Source organism: Octodon degus, unplaced genomic scaffold (assembly GCF_000260255.1).
Source record: "Octodon degus isolate 3935 unplaced genomic scaffold, OctDeg1.0 scaffold00065, whole genome shotgun sequence".
In the NCBI taxonomy this organism is placed as follows: Eukaryota; Metazoa; Chordata; class Mammalia; order Rodentia; family Octodontidae; genus Octodon; species Octodon degus.
In genome coordinates, this window is record NW_004524641.1 from 11,250,816 (window position 1) to 11,271,206 (window position 20,391).

Below are 20,391 nucleotides of genomic sequence, written 5' to 3' on the forward strand. Positions count from 1 at the left end.
ACTGATCTGTAAATTCTTTCTTCATTTTTATTTTGGACAGGTTTTTATTGTTATATTCATTTATGTTTGTAAATAATTTATTTTCAATTTGCAATCTATTAAAAAAATAAAAAATAAAATAAAATTTCAAAAAAACCCCACTCACGTTAACCTAATTTACTATATAAATAGCATCAAATACTGTGTTAATGAAAATTAATTAAAAAAAAAAGACTTGTGAGCTGCCAGTGCTTTGGTTGTTACCCTTCACTCTGCAGTACCCAACCTCTATACCCTGCCTGGGTTGCTTCCATCTGCCCTGACCTGGTATACTGTGTTAGACTTAAAGGATGCTTTCTGGAATAGGACACTATGCTGTCTTTGGGGATCAGCTCTAAGGTCCTGATGCATTATATTCACAATTGGCAGATTCACTAAAAGAGTGTGGGCAACTATTTGAGATGATGGGACTCCTGCGAAGTCCATCTTACACATCCTTCAAGGCTCTGAGAAACCCTTTGCTCAATTTGTGGCTAGATTCCAAGCAGCCATTCACAGACAGGTTTCAAAAATGTGAGCTGTGGATATTATAATTTTGCAACTGGCCTATGCAAACACTAGTTGGGACTGCAAGCAAGCTTTAAATATTATAAAATCATCCAGTGATCTGAGGACATATATTCAAGCTTGTCAGAACACTGGAACTGAGCCATATAAGATGGCTTAGGTCATGGTTGGTTTTACTAAGGCAAGAGGTGACTAATATAAAATGTCTTAACTGAGGAAAAATGGGACAAATTAGAAAAAAATGTAGAGTTCTTGCTGGATCTAGTGGGATAGTCACTGTGACTGCAGCAGGTCAAGAGGACAATGTTTCTGTCATGGAGCATTTAGGTCCCATGCATAGACCTGTCCAAGATGACAAAGGGGTGACATTGTGCCTGATATTGTCATCTGTAGCCTTATGTGAGACACCCCAACAAATACTGTTCAAAATATATTATTGTGATATGTTTACACTGGACATTGTGAAAAGGTTGTTTCCTTAAAAAATGGTAATTTATTATTATTAATTTCATGGTGTATTACATGCATTTATACTTTTAAAATGTACAGTATTCTGAAATATAAAAAGATTGTTTATAAGGATAGACATCTGCCTTTCTCTTGTGGTCTCTATATTTGTAGTAAGAGGTTCATGTCAAGCTAACATGAGTCATCAGTCAAGTGATAATTTTTTTAAATAAAACACTTGTGTGATGCATATGCTATCTATGTACCACTACATTTAGAGGTGCTTAGACGTTAAACAGCCCAGACAATCTTACAGATTTCTTCAATGACATCCTATTAAAGGCCAGCACATTAGGTAAGAACTTCTTAGGTACTAGGTAGGATTGATTGACTAAAAGAGCTAGTCTATTCCAGAATAGAATGGAAATTTAAGTGTGCTATGAAATGTCATCATAATTGTTATTGTACACTATGTGTATGACTTTTAATTTCAAATTTTCTCTGTAAAATTATATAATTGTTGTCTGTTAACATTCTTCAGGGATTCAACTATTGAAACATCCATACTTGGTAAGAAGTAACAATTCCTCTGGCTATACTTTTCATCTCAATTTTATCTGCTTAATACTTAGATTCAATTTTAATAATTAAGTTCACTGCTCCAACTACAATGGAATGTCATTGATTTTCTACTCTGGATGTTTGACAGCTAAGGGTTAGAGATCAAAAATTAGAAAAATCAATGATCTAAGGGGATAACCAGCATTTTGGCTCTAGCCCTCCAAGATCAATGAAGATGCAGAAGATAAGAGAACCTCTGCTGCTACTTCCTATAGCTTGGTTGAGTCCCTGATCTTCAGATCAAATAGATTGCAGGACCATACAGAAAAATGATTCTGTGGTGTACAATGTGCCCAAGGAGAGTCACCAGGAAAAATGCCTCCCAAGATTTCACAAGAAACAACTTGGTCAAGCAATGGCCGTGACTCATCCTGATGGCGGACACTGACAGAAGTACTGAGAGAGCACTGCTTGAGGTGTCCTAACCCAGATGTTGAGCCCTTGCAAGTGCCCAGTAACATATTTATCCAAGAAACTAGATAACATGGTGGCTGGATGGCCTCCCTGCCTGCTCACTACTACTGCCATTACCATTCTAGTAAACAAACAAAAACAAAATGATAAACCGACTTTGAGAAAAAGCTAATTGTGTTTGTTCCGCATGTAGTAGAGACCCTACTGAGGGGACCTGGTGGTAAATGGCTGTAGGAAACCAGCCCAGCTCCCTACTAAGGGACTCTGTTAGAGGATTCCTTACTAATCATTAAAACCACAGCAAAACAAAAACTATTCAGAACCTTATCCCTACCTCTTTTTTGCTGATGTCCATGGAGCCACCTGAACACAATTGTGTGGAGCCAGGCTGGACCTACAGGATACAGTCCTCCAGAGCCCTGACCTGACCCTGTTTTCCAATGGCAATAACATGGTAATCAGTGGGGTGCAGAGGGCAGAAAGGGTGGTCATCACCATGCAGCACACTGTCTGGTCTGAGGCTTTGCCTCTTGAACGTAGACTCAGAAAGCAAAGCTAACTGCTTTCACTTGGGTCTTGGAGTTTCTTGCTCACAGCAGCAACCAGGCAAGGAACTGTGCTATTTGAGGACATCAAAGTGGACTTTATTGAAATCAAGCCTACTAGTGAAAACAATAGTATTTGTTGGTTCTCACATACACCTACACAGGCGGGGTGGAGGCAACTCCTCATAAGGACTGAGATGTCTAATGGGGCATTAAAAGTCCTGATGAAGTTAATTATTACCCAGTACATCCCCATGATGAACCTCCCTGTGATGGTAGGTGCAGATAATGGACTTGCTTCTGTGCCTCGAGTGGCTTTCAGAAGCCCTGGGGCTAAAATAAAAGCTATGCTCTGCTGAGAATCTGTGGTGAGCTGGGTGGTTATGCTTCCAGTGGTCCTACTGTGTGATCTTGTTGTATCCTTTACAGGACGGGCTAACTCCATTTGAGATTGTGTTTGGGAGGCCTCTCCTACTTCTGCCCATTTTGGAAGGAGTGCAGGAGATGGGGACTTTGGGCCGTGCCAACAGAGGAAAGCCTTGCAACAGACTTTACAGAAGCTCCAACGGACTGTGTCACAGTGACACCCCATCCCAATTTATTCTCCTGTCTATTCTTTTGAACCAGGAGACACAGTGCTAATTAAAATTCAGAAGGAAGAACCTTCCCTAGCTGGTGGGCGAGTCCTAACAGAGGTTAATTTCCTTCATGTTTCCTGGAAAAAGAGAGGCTAAATTTGTTATAGGTCGCTCAGAATAGGAACCAGATCAGCCAGATTGGAATTTGGAAAGCCGTTTATTACTAAGCTCAGGGCCCCCTACCAGCTCTCAACCAGGAGAAGACTGAAAGGCAGCTAGCCCAGGAAGTGTGTGTGTGTGTGTGTGGCGGGGCGGGTTTAAAACCTGGAACCACATTCTATTTGGTAAACAAATTCATTGTCTGACACACAATAATGCTTTTAGGGTCATTGTGACCACTACTCAAACTCAATTTCCTGGGGCTTTCTTTTAGTTTCTGGTTATCTTGCACCTGAATACTTTCATGCAGCCTTGCACAGCCCGAGGTTACAAGAAGTTAAAGCCCATTTAATTTCCTTTTGAGCTCATCTCTGTAAGCTAACTTTGTTTATAGGAATTGATGAGGTAGGAATTTTATCTTAGCTAACACTAAGAAAGAGCCACTAGTTACTAAACAACTTAGAAAAGTGGTGAGTATACATTATTACACAACAGAAAACACAAGATTTACATTTATAGTCTAAAATGTGAGTTGGCCCATTACAAAATTGAGACAGCAATGAGGAGACAGTAACAAGTGTGTTTTACCTTTGCCCTGAAACCTTAGGGGGACAGACTGTAACAACCCAAATGAATGATGCTGTCCCTGTGGGGGATGTAAGACTGCAGGACCTCTCAGGGTCAATATGAAAGGGACCATCAGAAGAAGCTATGGAGTAGGAGCCACAACCTTAGGAAGGGCTGTATGTGTCCTTGAGAAGGAAAATCTGTCCTTGAGAGGGGAATGACTCCTAGATAAACTCACTCCTGACCACCTCCCCTTTTAGTTAGCCTTAAAACCACACAAAGGGGAACAAGATGTTACCTGGAGGAACAAACAGATAAGACAAACTGTGGGGCAAGCTAGAATTTAACTGCATCCTGCCTAACTCACAGTGAGGGATTGCAAATCTTACTGCTTCTTTGCCGAAGTCCCTGGGATGTAGTTGCTGTGTTGATTGGAGGATTTGTTACTGTGAAGTAATGTGGTTACCATGGTTACTTGTAAAAGTATAGAAACCCTGTACAAAGTCCTTTGAGGCAGCAGTCCCCATTGGGGTATAGCAGTGTTGGATGCTGTTTGGCTGAATAAAGCTTGCTTGGACCTGTTCTTGGCCCCTGTGAGTGTCTCTTGCTGCCATTTGCCATTACAAATAACCGAGATGATGTCAAAAATTATAAATGCAATGTCTATTTTTGCTTGTGGGCAATAAATTAAGAATTTTTTCTTTTTTTTTTTTTTCTTTTTTTGATGGAACCAGGGATTGAACTTAGGCCCTTGTGCTTGCCAGGGAAATGCTTATTCCACTGAGCCATCTCCCTGGCCCCAAGAATGTTTTCTTGGTCAAGGATGATATACAAATAGTTTAAAGTATTAACTGTTACAATAAATCATTTCAAAAAATTGTTAAGATAACTAAAGTGGAGACACCTCAGAAGGGGAATTGTTAGACAAAACTCCCCTCTGTAGCTGAAAAATCCAGCTGCCTGGACCACAATTTGCTCGGGCTGATAAGTGGTTTGTCGAGTTGTGATGCCGCACCCCAACAGTTATTTAATAAGCTAAACTTACATTGGTGAAACTTTCTATGTACAAAACAATAAGGGTTTTTCATTGAAGATGTTCTTGGTTAAACTTAAATATTGAAATATAAGGATTTGTTATTACATGTACTTAACTTTTTGTGTTTTCCACTATTAAAATTTGGTTACTAAAACTGAGTTTTAAAGGTTGAATTAAATGTTAGTTTATGTTTTCAGTAACCAGTTTATGATTGGTTAAATAAATAGTTGTCTTAATTTATGACATAACTTATATATGTTATATAATTTATATATGATGTAAGTTTAAGCCTTAAAGTTAAGCTTATGGAATTAAAACTACATAAGTTTAATACATACAAATTAACTAATGGGTGTTCTCTTTCATGCCACATACCTCTGACTCTTAAACCTATAAAATTATTATAGGCAGCTAAATTAGGATTTAATATTTAGTCAGGGACTTGGACTGGGCTGTCAAGGAAGTCAGCAGAACAAAAAAGACATCAGAACTGTGGCTGGAGGTCCACCAGAGAAGGCCGAGCCTCAAGATAAAGATGCAATGACCAGGCCTACATGCCTCCTAAGGGATAGGCAGCAACGTGGAATTGCCCTGCAATTAGAACTTCCTGGGCCAGGAAGCCCAGCTAGGCACAAGTAGCCCCAGTGGGTGAGCAGAACCTGCTCCTCATCCCTTCCCCAAATGCCTTTGTTCTTTCTGTGTACCCTTGCTGCATGAGCCGCACTGCCTGGCTTTCTTCTGAGCATTGTTACCCCCTGACTGGTGTTGATAAATTCACCACAACAGCAGACTTCTACTGGGGATCTCCTCAGAATCAAACTTGCAACCCCATAACCATGCGGCTGCCTTTCTGCTCTGCTCTGCTCTCCCCTCCCCTCCCTTCCTCTCACCTCCCCTCCTCTCTCTTCCCTCCTCTTCCTTTTCCTCCTTCTTTTTCCTCCTCCTCCTCTCTCTCTCCCCCCTCTCTTCCCCTCCTCCTTCTCCTTCTCCTTCTCCTCCTTCCTTCCTTCCTTCCTTCCTTCCTTCCTTCCTTCCTTCCAAGACATGGTCTCACCATACATTTCCAGCTGAACTTGGAGTCACTTTTTATAGCCCCCATGCTGGTCTCAAACTTGAATCGATTCTCCTGTCTCAACCTCCTGAGTGTTAGGATTATAGGCATGCACCATGCCTGGTTGCTGGTTTTCCTTTAGAGAGACTAAAAAAATAGTAACAAACTTTAGAAATGATAAAGAATTTCACTAAACAAAATGATAGGAATTCAACAGTGGTTGCTATATTGCATATTGTTGTCTTCAGATTAGTCGTTAGTGGAAGAACCTGAAAGACTAAAAGTCTTTCTGGTTTTCTGCGAAACCAAGTCCTGTTTTGTGGTCTGTATTGATGCCAAGCCCAATATAATTATATTTGCATTCTTTTAAAAGTCAATTTATCCCCAGAGCTTTTCACACCAGTGCAGATGATGCAACTTCTGATATCTTGCCTTTCTTTGCTGGCCTCTACAAATTGAGATTTTAAATCATATAGTAATGTATAAAACTGGGATTGAGTCATTATATATCCACTATCGAGAATCCAATAGAGACAAATAGTACTAGATGCTGATATTAAAGAAAACTTACGTCAGGGAAACTTAACATTGAGAAAGTGCCATCTTATACTTTGCTTTCTGCAAACTTGCGAAGCATGGTGGCCCCTCCCTGGCATTTCAGAGCATGGTGCGGAAGAAGGGCAGCAGACCGGTCTCTTCCTTCTTCCCTTACTAGTATGAAGACCTCAACTGCATTTCTTAACCTCTCTGTGCTTCACTTTTCCTAACCCTAAAATGGTAATGATAATGGTGGTGCTCAGTGTCTGGGGCTGCTGAGAAGCCCAAAGGACCAAAGTGATACAAATAAAACTCTTAACTCAGTCACCAAGGACGTTACCAGCCTTAGCTGCTGTTACTCATTGTTGAAGACCACAGTTAGATGAACTTAGCAAAGACTTAGTTTACATAAGGAGAGAGATTAAAAAAAAAAGAGAGAGAGAATTTGGGTAACAATGGAAAGCTGAACAACAGGAAGGGAGAGAAAGGGGTGTGAGCAGCACAGAGCCCTTGAAAAAGCTTTTTGTGTTCACTGGAATGTTTGATACTGTCAACTTTTAAAAATCATTAATTTCTGTGTACACTTGGCTTTGTCAGGAGAGCAGAGGCCGAGGTTCATCATTTGGATCAGAGCACAGTGGTCACCTGGGCCCTTGATTTTTAACAAGACACTACTGCAGGCTCTGTCTTCACAGAACTTTTGGGATGGGCTGGAAAAGCCATGGACATGCAACCTAAGGATCTCCCAGGGGCCAGCTTTCATGACAAGGGGGGAAGGCCCACAGGTATCCCTGTCTTGTAGTTTTAAGTAGTTTCACAGAAAGAAGAGCCAGGTATGTGCCAAGTCCTGTGCCCTACTCCTCTTCCCCAGGCTCAGCAGCACTTTCCAGAGCCCGCTGACCCCCTGGAGGGGTTGCTGTGTGCACTCTGGGTTTGGGGTTATTGCTTTGGCTGTGTTCAACCTTTGCTCACCTGTCACTGAACTGTGCTTTGTCTGGCCTTTGGGTCATTGACCCGCAAGCAAATAGATAATGTTCTGGAAAAAGCTGGAGTTCTGTTCAATGCTTTATTGTGATGAAAACTGAAGTTAGCAAAGCTTGCAAGGCTTGCTGACCTTCCATGGTGGAGTCGCTGCTTCTTCCTGCTCCCTCCAGCTCTCATTCACAGGTGAGCGTCCCCTGGCCACAGCATCTGAGGACTGTTCCCTTCAATTCTTACTTTCTGGAGGGCTGTGTTTCCTGTTTGTCAAAGGCTGGCCTCTTGTTGTGTGATTCATGATGCTACAATGCTTAGACAGAAACTTGAAGAAGGCATTAATAGTTTCATAATACTCTCCCTATATAAAACTGATGTCTTTTGGTTGCTGTCTCATAACACTGCTCTTTTATATCTCAATTCTCTTGAAAATATGTGTTTGTTTGTGTATATGTGTGTATGTTGCAAGTGGATGAATATATTAAATCATCTGCCAAAAGTAAAAGTGCCACTGACTTTTTTCAAGTACAGCTTTATGAAAACACAATTCTGTTTGTATTGATAATCACAAAGTCCAAGTTTTATCGGAGCAAATTTGTTTTGTTTTGTGAGTCAGGGTCTCACTGTATAGTTCAGAACGGTCTTGTGCTCACAATGTAGCCCAGGCTGGCCTCCAACTCATGATGATTCTCCTGCCTCAGCCTCTTGAGTGTTGAGATTGCAGGTGTGTTCCACCACCTATTAGAGTAATGTGCAGGGGAAGTTGTTTTTATTTTTTTATTTTATTTATTTTATTTATTTATTTATTTATTTATTTTTATTTATTACATTTATTTATTGTGTGTGTGTGTGGCCAGCTCAGCCCACCAGGGGGCGGGTCTGGCTGGCATGTGGTGCTGGGGATCGAACCGCGGTCCCTGTGCTTTGCCAAGCTTGTTTCAAGTAGGTGCTTTAGACCACTGAGCCATCTCTCCAGCCCGGGAAGTTGTTTTTAAAGCATAAATTGTTCACATTATTTTTTGGCTGAGAGCTTTCGTTAACTTTCTTTGATATCGTTGGAATAAGGTCCCAAGTCCCAGTGTTAAGGCTCAAATGGCCCCAAGGAATTGACCAGCTCCCCAGACTCACTGCCAGCCCTCAGTCCTTTGTCCTGCTTTTCTGTCTCATGAGTCTGTGTCTTTACACGTGCTCTTCCTTGCCCCCACTTCCTCAGTCTCCTCTTTTTTTTGGGGGGGGGGGCTAACTTGCCCTCTTGTTTTGGGGCTCAGGCTAAATGTACTTGCTCCAGAACTGTCTCCACCTCTCTAGACAAGGCAGTTCCTCTGCTTCAGGGCCCAGCCAACAGAGTTTCCATGCTTTCCCTTTCTCTCCCTGTGGCTATCAGACCTGTAAGTTCCTATTTGCCACTGTCTTCCCTGCCACATCACGGCCTGGAGAGGGCTGCTGGAGAGCTGGGGTGCCAGATGTTATTTAGGTTGGGTAAATCTCATCCTATAGGGTTTTCCTGGGATTCAGGGTGTCCTGGACTGACCCCATAGGGCAGGACTGAGGGTGCCCTGAGGCAGGAGGTTTTTCTATAAAGGGCCTAGTAGTAAATAGTGTAGGCACTGGGGAAAGGAAGAGCAGTATGGTTTCTGTCACAGCTACTTGGTGTTGCCATTGTAAACCACAACCAAGACAATACCAAAAGTGAATGAGCTTGGTGACTGTGTTCCAATAGAACTGCATTTAGAAAGACAGGCAGCGGGCTAGGTGACCTCATGGTGGTAGTGCCCTTTAGCCTGAAGTACTCCTCCTCCCCTCCCTCCTTCTCTCCCTCTTTCCTTCTTGCTCTCCTGCAATGCTAAGAGCCCACTCTTTGGTGACATTCAGCCCATTCATCAGTTGCTCTTGATGGGTGTTTCTAGCAATCGTAGTGAGGTGCACCTGGGAAAGTGGTGGGCAGTGACGTTTTGTACTCATGGGACCTTTGCTCTGTACCTGGCAGGTCTGTGTCTCCTCCACCATTGACACCATCAAGCCCGGCACTACTGCTTATTCAGGTCACTTTCTGGAGGCTGTCAGCGCCCCAGGTGCTCTCAAGTGACACATTCTGATGCTTGTTTCTGCCCTTTCTCTCCCCTGCTGGGCAACGATCTTTGAGAAGGCTGTGGCTGGTGTTCAAGGCGGAAAAACTGTTGATGTGTCTAATGGTCAGGAGACTGTCTTCCAGAGAATGTTGTCACATTGATAAGATTGCAAGCTTTATCAAAGTAAAACTTCAACCCTGGATAGGGAAACAGAAGCACGTGTGCTGGGCAGCTGGTAGACCACATGTCATTTAACAGAGAGGGACACTGGGCTTTGCATAGGTAACTAAGGATTTAGAGAAGATTCTTGGAGTAATGACCAAAGTCAGCCAGCCAGCATTTAGAGGTCTCAATTTCCCACTTAGATTTCCTAAATTTTTTGGAAGAATTTTTTTTTTTTTTCTGAAAGACCTTAGAAATCTGTTCTAAAGAACTTTGGCAGAAGTTAAAGTAACTTAATAAGTAAAAATGCAGATGAAAAGAAATAACTTTAAATCTTATTTTTAGCTCTGCGGTTTCCTGTGTGGGTTAGTGAAATGTTGTTATTATAAATTATTAAGAAATTTTGATGATGGCTTCTTGCAATGAAGGAAACTCAGATTAAATTGTTAGCATTTTTTTATAGTTATGAATAGTAGCTGGGAGAGCATTAAAAGATATTACACCTGCATGTATAGATAAGGAAAAATAATACAACAAAATATCACAGCACTCTTAAATTATAGAAAACACCAAACAAAGAGGAGACACACTCTTAAGGCCTCATAAAATAAATCTATTTATCATTGAAAACTAGAATTCCACTATGTTTCCAGGGTTTTAGGGGCCAGTAGACATTCTCCAGCCACTGCTACTTCAATTTTTAAGGATCTCAGTGACTAAAAATGGAATAATGCAGGGAGATAAAACACAGCCCTATGATATGTCAGAGTTCCCTTGTACATTTACAATGATATAAGGCAGTTCACCTTGCACGCATTTATGAAAACATTGCCTGTACCGGAACAGCTCACACACAAAAATGTTCATTGATTTTTTCTGGTAATTTTGGTATTTCATACCAATCTCTCAAACAGTGTCACTGTGGCATATAGGTAATTAACAATTTCAATCCAACGACCTTCAAAAGTCCCCCTTGCCATGGCCCGGCTTTCCAGAGATCAGGCCGCTGGCTTCCACTTCTGCCTGAGCTGCCCATGCACACTGGTAGCACAGCAGAGACTCGTCTTTTGAAGTGCCAGAGAGCCAGCTCCTGGGTATGTCAGAAGGGAATAGGACTACAGAGTCAGAGAAAGAAAACCAACAAATGAGAAAATGCAGCCCTTGGCAACCTGTACCTGGTGTCTCACCCACAGCTAAACCATGTTGTTCTCCTATTGGAGTGAAACAAGCTCATAGAGGACCAGCCCCAAACATTACTCTAAGAAACTGATAGAATGAAACACCGTAAGGCCACTTCATAATTTTTAAGTACAGGGGAAAAAAAAATCCAAATCCACAAAATATCAAGTATGAATGACTGCTATTTCTTTTTCTATTTTATTAGCTTATGCTTAAAGTACATGAAGTTTACATTCAATTTAGGGAGTTGGTAAATGTACCTCACGTGTCTTGATTCTTTTTTTCCCTTTCCCCTCCCTGCTCACCTCCCTTTCTCCATTTCTAGATCACCTTTCCCCATTTTCATTACTATTGCTATTAGTTTTAGTTCATGTTTCAGACATATGATCATGACATTCACTGTGGCTATCTGAAGGGCATTTGTGACACATTTTTGCATTTTATGTCCCTTCCCTCCCTCCTCGCCTGACTTCTTGTTTCTTGGACCCTTTCCCACTTGCGAAAGATCTATCTCCCCGCTTTCCTCTTATCAATCTTCTGTTTTGCTCTTTATTTGTATTTTGTATTGCTCAAGTGAGAGAAGTTCTATGCTATTTAAACTTGTGTGTCCGATTTATTTTACTTAACATTAGTCAATGTGTATCCATCTTTTTCTACAAATGACTTAATCATAAATTGTCCAAGCGTTTAAGAGCCTCTAATCTGAAGCAAACTCTCAGTTCCCTAGGTCCTCTCTCAGACTGCCGATCTGAAGCCAGAATCCTGTACTAGTTTCTTTCCCACACTGAATGAGCTGTCCACAGCCCACCCACCACAGTGTGGTCTCTTCCCTGCAAGGAGTAATTAACACAGTATGTTTAACAAAACAGTGTCCTGCTGGTGTTTGGCTGAAGGCGTTGATGGTACAATGAGCACTGAAACCTGTGCTTTGCCCAATGTTTATATTTAAGAAGACTTCCGAACAGTAAAATGGACCTCAGAAAGATTTGTAGATGTGTTTAGAGAGAAGTAAAACAAGCGAGTGAAACTTAATATGGGGAACTGCTGAGGGTGTAGAGAGGAAGTGAAGATTATGTAGATGGTCTTCTCCTGGAGTACTTCACTACAAAGACCCAAGAAAGAGAGGATGGAAGAAGGGCTGGCGGCCAGGTCTCTAAGGGGATGGTGCCAAGGGAACTTCACCTGCTTCTTTTTTTCTTTGTGTCAACTGCTGTATAGACAGTTTCATTTTTCCCACTAATCCTGGAATGTGACTTTTACCATTCCATGACATGAAAGATGGAGAAATCAGGCTCTCTGGAGAAGTTTATTTTCTTTTTCCTTTCTTTTTTTATTGTTAGGTGATATATTTTTTTTTCTGCTTTCTCTTTTTTTTTTGCAGCATTTTTTAAATTGAGAAATAAATATGAATGAGACAGTTTCAAAGCCGATTAATAGGACAGTTTCGATAATCAATACATTGTACATTGTTATCTTCTTAGTGTTTATCCATAGTACATGAAGCAGACAGGATATCCTGTCCAAACACTAGTAGTACACCTCTTTCTACTCATTGAATTAAGTAAAAGTATCTGTATATCTATCCTATTTTGTATATATAAATACAAATGATCTTTCCTTTTTAATTTTTTTTTTTTGTCCTGTCAGAGGTGGATATTCTATTGGCATCTAAATACTATAGGTGTTTGAATTCAGCTAAACAATCTAACATTGTCTAGCAGTCTATAATATTAGTGGGTTATCCTCAGAAGTTATTGACTTGATCCTTTAACAGCTCATCGTATTAATATGGCTTTACTTCATATACCTCGTTTTTATACTTTTCTGCTGGATGGTTAAGACCAAGATATAGCAAGACCTATATAACAAGAAATGTAACTTTTTTTTTCAATCTGATTTGTTTTTAATTAAATATTATGGTCACATACAAATTTGTGCTCATGTTGCACCTTCCTCATTTTAGTCCTTCTAATGAGCTGACAGGAAGCACCACTACCAATCACACATACAACAGTAAAAATTTTAGTCTTGTGTTTTTGAATAGCTGTTTAAATACTACCATGAACAGTAATTCAGTCAGACCTAAAGAAATCAAAAGTAGAACATGCTAACTCTTAAAAGGATCTGAATTTACAGATCAACTATAAAATGTGAGAAATGTTAAATACTATTTGGTATTATACATACACCACACTAAAATTGCGTTCAATAAGTAAAAGGCAGCACTTTTTAGATATAGGGAATTCTAATTAAATTGACATAGTCAAGACTAAAAATATAGACATAGCTTTCTTGTCTTCAACCACTCCCTTTAACAGGCTAATAAACACAAAATGAAATAGTGGAGTCTTACTTGGTTTTGAGACAATGAAAGATTCTCTCAGTATTTAAACATATTCACATAACCAGTTATATAAATTTAAATATAAAACCAGCCTTCAGTAGTTTTGAGATGATATTCTCAACCTTTGTGGAAAGTTGAACATTACTAATCAAGTCCAACCATGTATTTAGAAGGGAAAACAGTGATAGTATTTACTGAAGTGGAATTACTATCAAACCTTGAAGAAAAAAATGATATACACTTAAAAAATGTTTTTAATAGATTGCAAATTGAAAATGAATTATTTACAAACATAACTGAATATAACAATAAAAACTGTCCAAAATAAAAGTGAAGAAAGAATTTACAAATCAGTCATAATAGTTCACTGTGTCAAAACCAAGAAACTTATAGTCATATAATTAGAATTCTCAAAGTAGAAAGGAGTAGGCAATAACTATTTAAAAATTTAAAATTTCTAAATTTAGTTCAACTTATAATACCACATTTCCAAGAAAAATGAACCTTTTGCAAAGACATTTAAAGTGTGTAAAAAACTAGATTAATTAAAGAACTGAAAGAAAAGATCTGTACTCTTTGAATTTTATACTTAGCAAATACCTTTGAAAACTAAAAGTAAGATTTTCTAGTTATAAAAACTTGAAATATTTTAATATCTCCAGAAATAGCATATAGGAAATAACAAAGAGCATAATTCAAAAGGCAAGAGAAGTTGCAGTATGCTCCTGTATGAACAATAAAGAGCTCTCAATATGATAGTTATGCAGGACTATATAAAAATATATTAGATGAACCCTTATTTAAAGGTCATTCCAGATTTCTATGAATTAGTACCAATCTTATGTTGGGTTATACACGTATTTTTCCCCCATGTGTGTGTGTATAAAAGACAGGGAAGAAGTAATATAAAGTCAACAGGAAATGGAAATATACTTTTTAAAGTTTCTAATACTAGGAGAAGATAAATGATATACATTTAGCTACAAGCCAATTTTATTTAAATCAGGAATGTCTAACAAAAATATTCTGTCAGCCACTCATGATCTGAATTCTGGTGTATGAAATTAAATTTTGATACACATACAAAAACCATGAGACATTTCTGTTCTGTAATAAATAAGGCAGTGACTATTACTCATTAGTAGCCTTTTTGAGGTAAGCTATTAAGTCTGCCTTTTCTCCCTTCTTCTTGATGCCAGCAAAGATCATTTTTGTTCCTGGGATGTACTTCTTGGGATTCTCCAAATACTCCATCAATGTATCCTCTCCCCAGGTGATACCTTAATGCTGCACTTTCAACAACTAGAAAGGGAAGAGCAAACCAAACCCAGAGCCCAAAGATGGGAAGAAATCATAAAGATTAGAGCAGAAATTAATTCAATTGAGATGAAGAAAACAATTCAAAGAATTAAAAAAGCAAAAAGAAATGTAACTTTTGTATCTGATAAGGTCAGTCAAGTACCCTCAGGATTTATCTTGTAGCCCTGTACCAAACTTTGTAGATCCTTTTGTCAGTATCAGCCTTGAGGATGAGTCACAGCCATTGCTTGATCAATTTGCTCTCTGTGAAAGTCTGAGAGAATGTTTTTTTCTCCATGTGACTCTCCCCAGGCACACTATACATCATCGATCACATTCCTTGGTGGCTCCATAATCTTCTTGATCAGAAAATTTGGAGCACAACTGAGTTACATGTTACAGTACAGTTCTCCTATGTCCTGAGTCTTCACTGACCTTGAAAGGCTAGGGTCAAAAGGTTGGCTGACTTTGCAGCCCTTCCTTTTCTCCAATTTTGATCTGCTAACTTAGGTTGTTGACCCTCCAGAAGAGAAGCTAATTATTAACCTGCAATATATACAGCTCAGTTTACCCTATCTGTCTAAATGGAGAAGTTTAAAAAAAAAAATCCAACACAGAGTGAAGCAACAAGAAGCTTCAGGATCAGCGAGGCCCAAAAGCTGGTGTGCAAGTCACCATCCTTGTTGGTCCCTAGATACTGTCCATCTTTGCACAGCAGTGAAAACACACTTGTCTGGAAAGCAGGGATAGGCATCATTCCCATCAAGGAGGTGTTTGTGGTGTCGTTTGGAGCAGTGATGGTGAACCTTAGAGACTCCTGCCCTAACTGCAACCCCAAGCCCACTTATTCGCCAGAGTGCCAACACTGCAATTAGAACCGGAGACTGAGGGTTTAGTTTAGGAAAAAACAGCTCACATATTTGATTTGCCTGGGGACAGCACGAGTGCCATAGGTTCGCCACCACTGGTTTAGGGCCATGTCTGCACACAGGACATGCAGTTTCAGTGTTAGCTGTTTTCAGATTCTTAGGGAAAGTCCTCGAATAGGGGATTCTGGCACTTCAGTTATTTACCTTTGTAGCTGTGCTGGATATTTCCAAATTGCTTCCCAGAGTCATTCAATCAACTTATCTTCTCCTTGGCCGATTGAGCGAGAGAGTGTTTTTCTCTCCATCTTCACGATGCTTTGTACTGTGAGGTATTTCTTCTGTGCCGTGTTTTGGTGAATGAATTCAGTTTTCACTGCTGATCATGATCCAAAATGTACTCACTGAGGTTGCAAAACAATGAGTGTTCTAACTTCATAGGTCTTTAAAAATCATGAATGTCAATTAATTTTTAATCAATACTTTTTCAACGTCTATTAAAATGATCAATTTTTTATCTGATAATCATTGTATTACAAAACCAACATTGCTTCATTATTTTTTCATAAGCTACTGAATTATATTAAATATATCTTATTTAACATTTTGAAATCAGTTTTTAAAAGTAATTATAAACTTGTTATTTTCTTATAATGTCTTCATTTTGATGTCAAAATTGAACTTATTTTATAAAATGAATTGAGTAGCTTTTCCTATTTTTGTCTTCAATAGAACAATTTATAAAAGATTAACATTATCTACCCTTTGAAGCTTTTGGTAAACTTTGCCCATAATAGTATTTGATGCTACTATTTGCAGGGGCTGGAAGCTTCTGAATATTGAGTAAATAGCCTTAATATCCATTAATGTTTTTTTCTTCTATTCCTTTTCTAATAAATTTTGATAATTGATATTTTCCCAGAAAATTAATTCTCTCCTGGCCTTCAAAATGACCACATCAAGTTATTCCCAGCACGTGCTTATGATCTTAAAGCGCTGTCTAAAGGGAGATGCTTTCATTTTCTATTAATGTTTATGATTTATATCTTTTCTCAAATATTCTTACTAAGCTTTGTCTAAGTTTTAGTTATTTCAAGAATCAACTTTTGAATTGGGCTATCCTTGCTACTGTTTTTGTTTTATTTGCTGTCTTACCCTGTTAATCTTATTACTTGCTCCCTTCCAAACACTTTTTTTTTGTAGTGTTGAGTTTTGGTCCAGGTCCTCTGGCATGTTAGGCAAACACTACCATTAAACCTCATCCATAGGTCCTGTATCTTGCTTTATAAAATTTTTTGAAGTGCTTTTTATTTATCAATATTTTAAAAAATAAATTGCATTTATTTTTATTTATTTTTTTTTGGCAGAACGAGGGATTGAACGAGGCCCTTGCGCTTTCCACTGAACTATCTCCCCAGCCCTACATTTATTTTTATAAATATATCCTGAGTATCTTTATAGCTACATCTAATAGGATTTTGGATTTTTGTCATCAATATGTTTCAGATATTTTCCAATTATTGCAGTAGTTCCCTTAATAGATAATTACATTTATATTTTACAGTTTATAATACATATGCACTTTTAGTGCCTACATATATGTGTGTATTTCACTAGTGTCCAATCTATTTTTGTGTTTTTGAGATAATCTAGCCTGGTCTTGAATCTTTTAATCTTGGCCTCATAAACGCTTGGCCTCATGAATGGTATTAAAGGTGTGTGCTACCATGTCCAGCATTAATCTTTTATTTCTTACTTAGTCAATTTGTTAGCAGAATATATGATCTTTAGAAAGGATAACATTTATAAGATATAGAAATTTATGTTGGTTTATTTATGGTCAAGTTTTTTAAGTATGTCAAGTATAATTAGGAAAGGTTTTTCTTGGTTGCATGTCCCATATACTGATATTAAATGAAAGCTTTTCAAAGCTTCTATACTTTCTAATGTTTTGTTTGTTTGACATCAGTTTGAAATAAAGATGTGCTCAAATCTCTGATTGCAATCGCAGGCTGCGTTGTTGCATAGATTGTCAGGTGTATACAATCCGAAGATGAGCTTGTCTCCTTGCTGGGTTGCATCTTCAGCCATATCGTCCTCTTGATCTGTGTGCTATTGCTCTGAATGTGGGTTCTATTCTTTCTCCTATGAACATAGCAGCTTTCAGATGTCAGTATTTTCATGGTATATCCTTTACATAGCTTTATTTTCCAACATCCTTTAGGATATTATGTTGTCTTTTATAATCAGGATATATGTAGACTTTTTTAATATGTGAACTTTTAAAAGTTCAATGAAATGATCTATATGTTTAACTGTTTATTAGGAGTATAACTTATAACAGCATGACATTCACTTGTCAATAATGTACACTGCAGTAGTTTTTAGTGTACGTGTTGACAGAGCTGTACAAACAATCCCGTAGTCCAATTTTGGAGCACTCTCATCATCCTCAAAAGCCACCTGGTATCTGTTTTTGTCACTTCTCATCAATAAAATCTTTTATTTAATATCAGTATATGGGACATGCAACCAAAGAAAATCTATCTTAATTATACTTGATATACTTAAAAAACTTGACCATAAATAAACCAACACAAATTTCTATATATAACTACATATTTTACAAATGTTATTCTTTTTAAAGATCATATATTCTGCTATCAAATTAACTAAAAGATTAATGCTTGACATGGTAGCACACACCTTTAATAGCAGAATTCATGAGGCCAAGACAAAAAGATTAAGAGTTCAAGACCAGCCTGGATTATCTCAAAAACAAAAATAGATTGGATGCTAGTAAAACACACACCCATATGTAGTCATTAAAAATACATGTGTATGGGGAGAAGACACTCTCTCAGGCTTTCACAGAGAGCACATTGGCCAAGCAATGGCCGTGACTCATCCACATGGCTGCCCTGTAAAGGTTCTACAATCTGAGGTACAGGATCTCAGGACAAATCGTGAGGGCATTTCACTGACCTTCTCAGACCAAAAAGCTACAATTCTTGTTGCACAGGTCCTGCTTTACCTTGGTCTTAACCATCCGGTAGAAAAGTATGAAGACCAAATATTAGAAATAAAGCCATGCTGTTAAGTTGAGCTGTGGGGGACTCAGGTCAATAATTTCTGACATTGCCAGTTAAACAGAAGACCCAATGCTATTATGGGCTACTGGACTCTTTTAGAATATTTTGTTGAGTTTACACACCTATAATATTCAATAATGGAACTTAGAAAAAATGGAGTATACCGATGAATGTCCATTTTGTATCTGTGTATTCAAAGAAGTTGGGATAGATATATAGTTGCATTCTCTTAATGAATAGAATGATTTGTTCTAATGGTGTTTGTAAATAGGATCACAAGTCCGCATCTTGTACAGCAATTAACCACTAAGAAGAATACACGCAGTGTATTATTTGTTGAAACTGTACTTCCGATTTGATTTGAAACTGTCTCATTGCTATCTGTTTATCAATAAAACTTTGAAAAAAAATACATGTGTATTACAAACTGTAGAATATATATGTAATTGTCTATTTCTATCTCAGGTCTGGGCAACCACTTCCTTTTTGCCTCTAATTGGTTGCCAAGATATTTCTTATACATAAATAGGGTCATACGGTATGTGGTTCTTAGAGCTGCTTCTTCACTTAGCATTATTTTGAGATTTATCCATGCAGTTTGTATCAGTCCCATCTCTGTAATTTACCATAATTCCTGAAATGTTTTCTCTTTTACCTACTGTCTTTATTTATTTATTTATTTTTCTGCCTATTATGCTGTTTCTTAGTCTCCTTTTCCTTGCGTTTTGTTGGGCTGATATAGCTATGTTCTCAGTTTTCAGCCCTTTGTTATCTGGAAGCTATTACTGTGTTGGTACTGTTAAATTTTAACATATTAGTTGAACTAAATACAATGTCAGTTTTATAGGTAAACCATATTTGCGATTTCACCTGATGTTGGAGACACTTCCTGGACCTCGTCTTGGTCCAAGAAGCCAATATTTATAATCCCAAAGTTACGTTATTGGAATCCCATCAAGTTGATTCCAATCTACCACTTACAATGTAACCCACGGAGATAATAAAGACACTAAATTACATTTTCAGTCATTGGGGAGTCAAGGGGCTCTAAGTCCAGCCACAAAGATGGCTTTCTGGAACCAAGAGAGTGACCCATGAACTCACCCTGACCTCACCCCGTTTTTATGCAGTGGGGGAGTGGCTTGAGGAGGATTGACTGAGAATTGTGGGAAGTAGGTGACCATTGTGAGCTGAGCTAGGTGGGTGGCCTACATTTACCTAAGGCAAATTGATAAACAGAAGTTCTAGCCAGCTCTGTACATAGGAAATAGGGTCAGGCTCAGTCAGAATGGAGACAGTCACTCTTCTTTCAAGGAGAGCTGCTCAGGTGGTCCTCCACAATCTGATTTATTTTACAATGCATTTAATTATAAATTTTAAATAATGTTAATTGATTTTCATAATGAACTTAACGTGCCTTGTCTATTCTCTTATTATTGCATGGAGTTTTAGTTTTGTCCTTCTGAAATATAGATGCTGAAGTTAAGATTACCTGATGGCTTGCTTGGATATACTTTGTTAACTTCTATGTTCACTCATGTTTCTTGGGACTCCCTTCTGAGTAGCTGTTTCTTTTAGCTGAGGCACATCCCCTAGTAGTTGTTTTGCTCAGGCCTGTAAATGGCAGATCCTCCTGGATTATTTGGCCAAGTAGAAAATTCCAGGTTAAACATTACTTTTTTTAAAAAAACATTTTGAAGATGTCATTCTGCTGCCTTTTAGAATCTTTTCTTTTCTGAGACAGTGTGCTGTGCTGGTCTTGACTTCACTACATGTAGCCCAGGCTGACCGCAGATGTGCTGAAATCCTCCTGCCTCAGTCAGCCGAGTGCCTGGCTCATGAGCAAGCACCACCATGCGCTGCTCTTCCAGTGTCTGTTCTTGCTTTTTTTTTTTTTTTTTTTT

The 20,391-nt window shown here is 38.6% G+C and overlaps 1 protein-coding gene across 3 annotated transcripts in view; it reads left to right on the forward strand.

The window, feature by feature from the left end:
• Window positions 1–7,152: 7,152 nt before the first annotated feature.
• Window positions 7,153–20,391, forward strand: part of LOC101562876 (bile salt export pump) — a 67,875-nt gene continuing 54,636 nt past the window's right edge. For all 3 annotated transcript variants that reach the window (XM_023719104.1, XM_023719102.1, XM_023719105.1), the window contains exon 1: window positions 7,153–7,668. The gene's annotated coding sequence lies outside the window, so the exon portion shown is untranslated. The remainder of the gene's footprint in view (window positions 7,669–20,391) is intronic.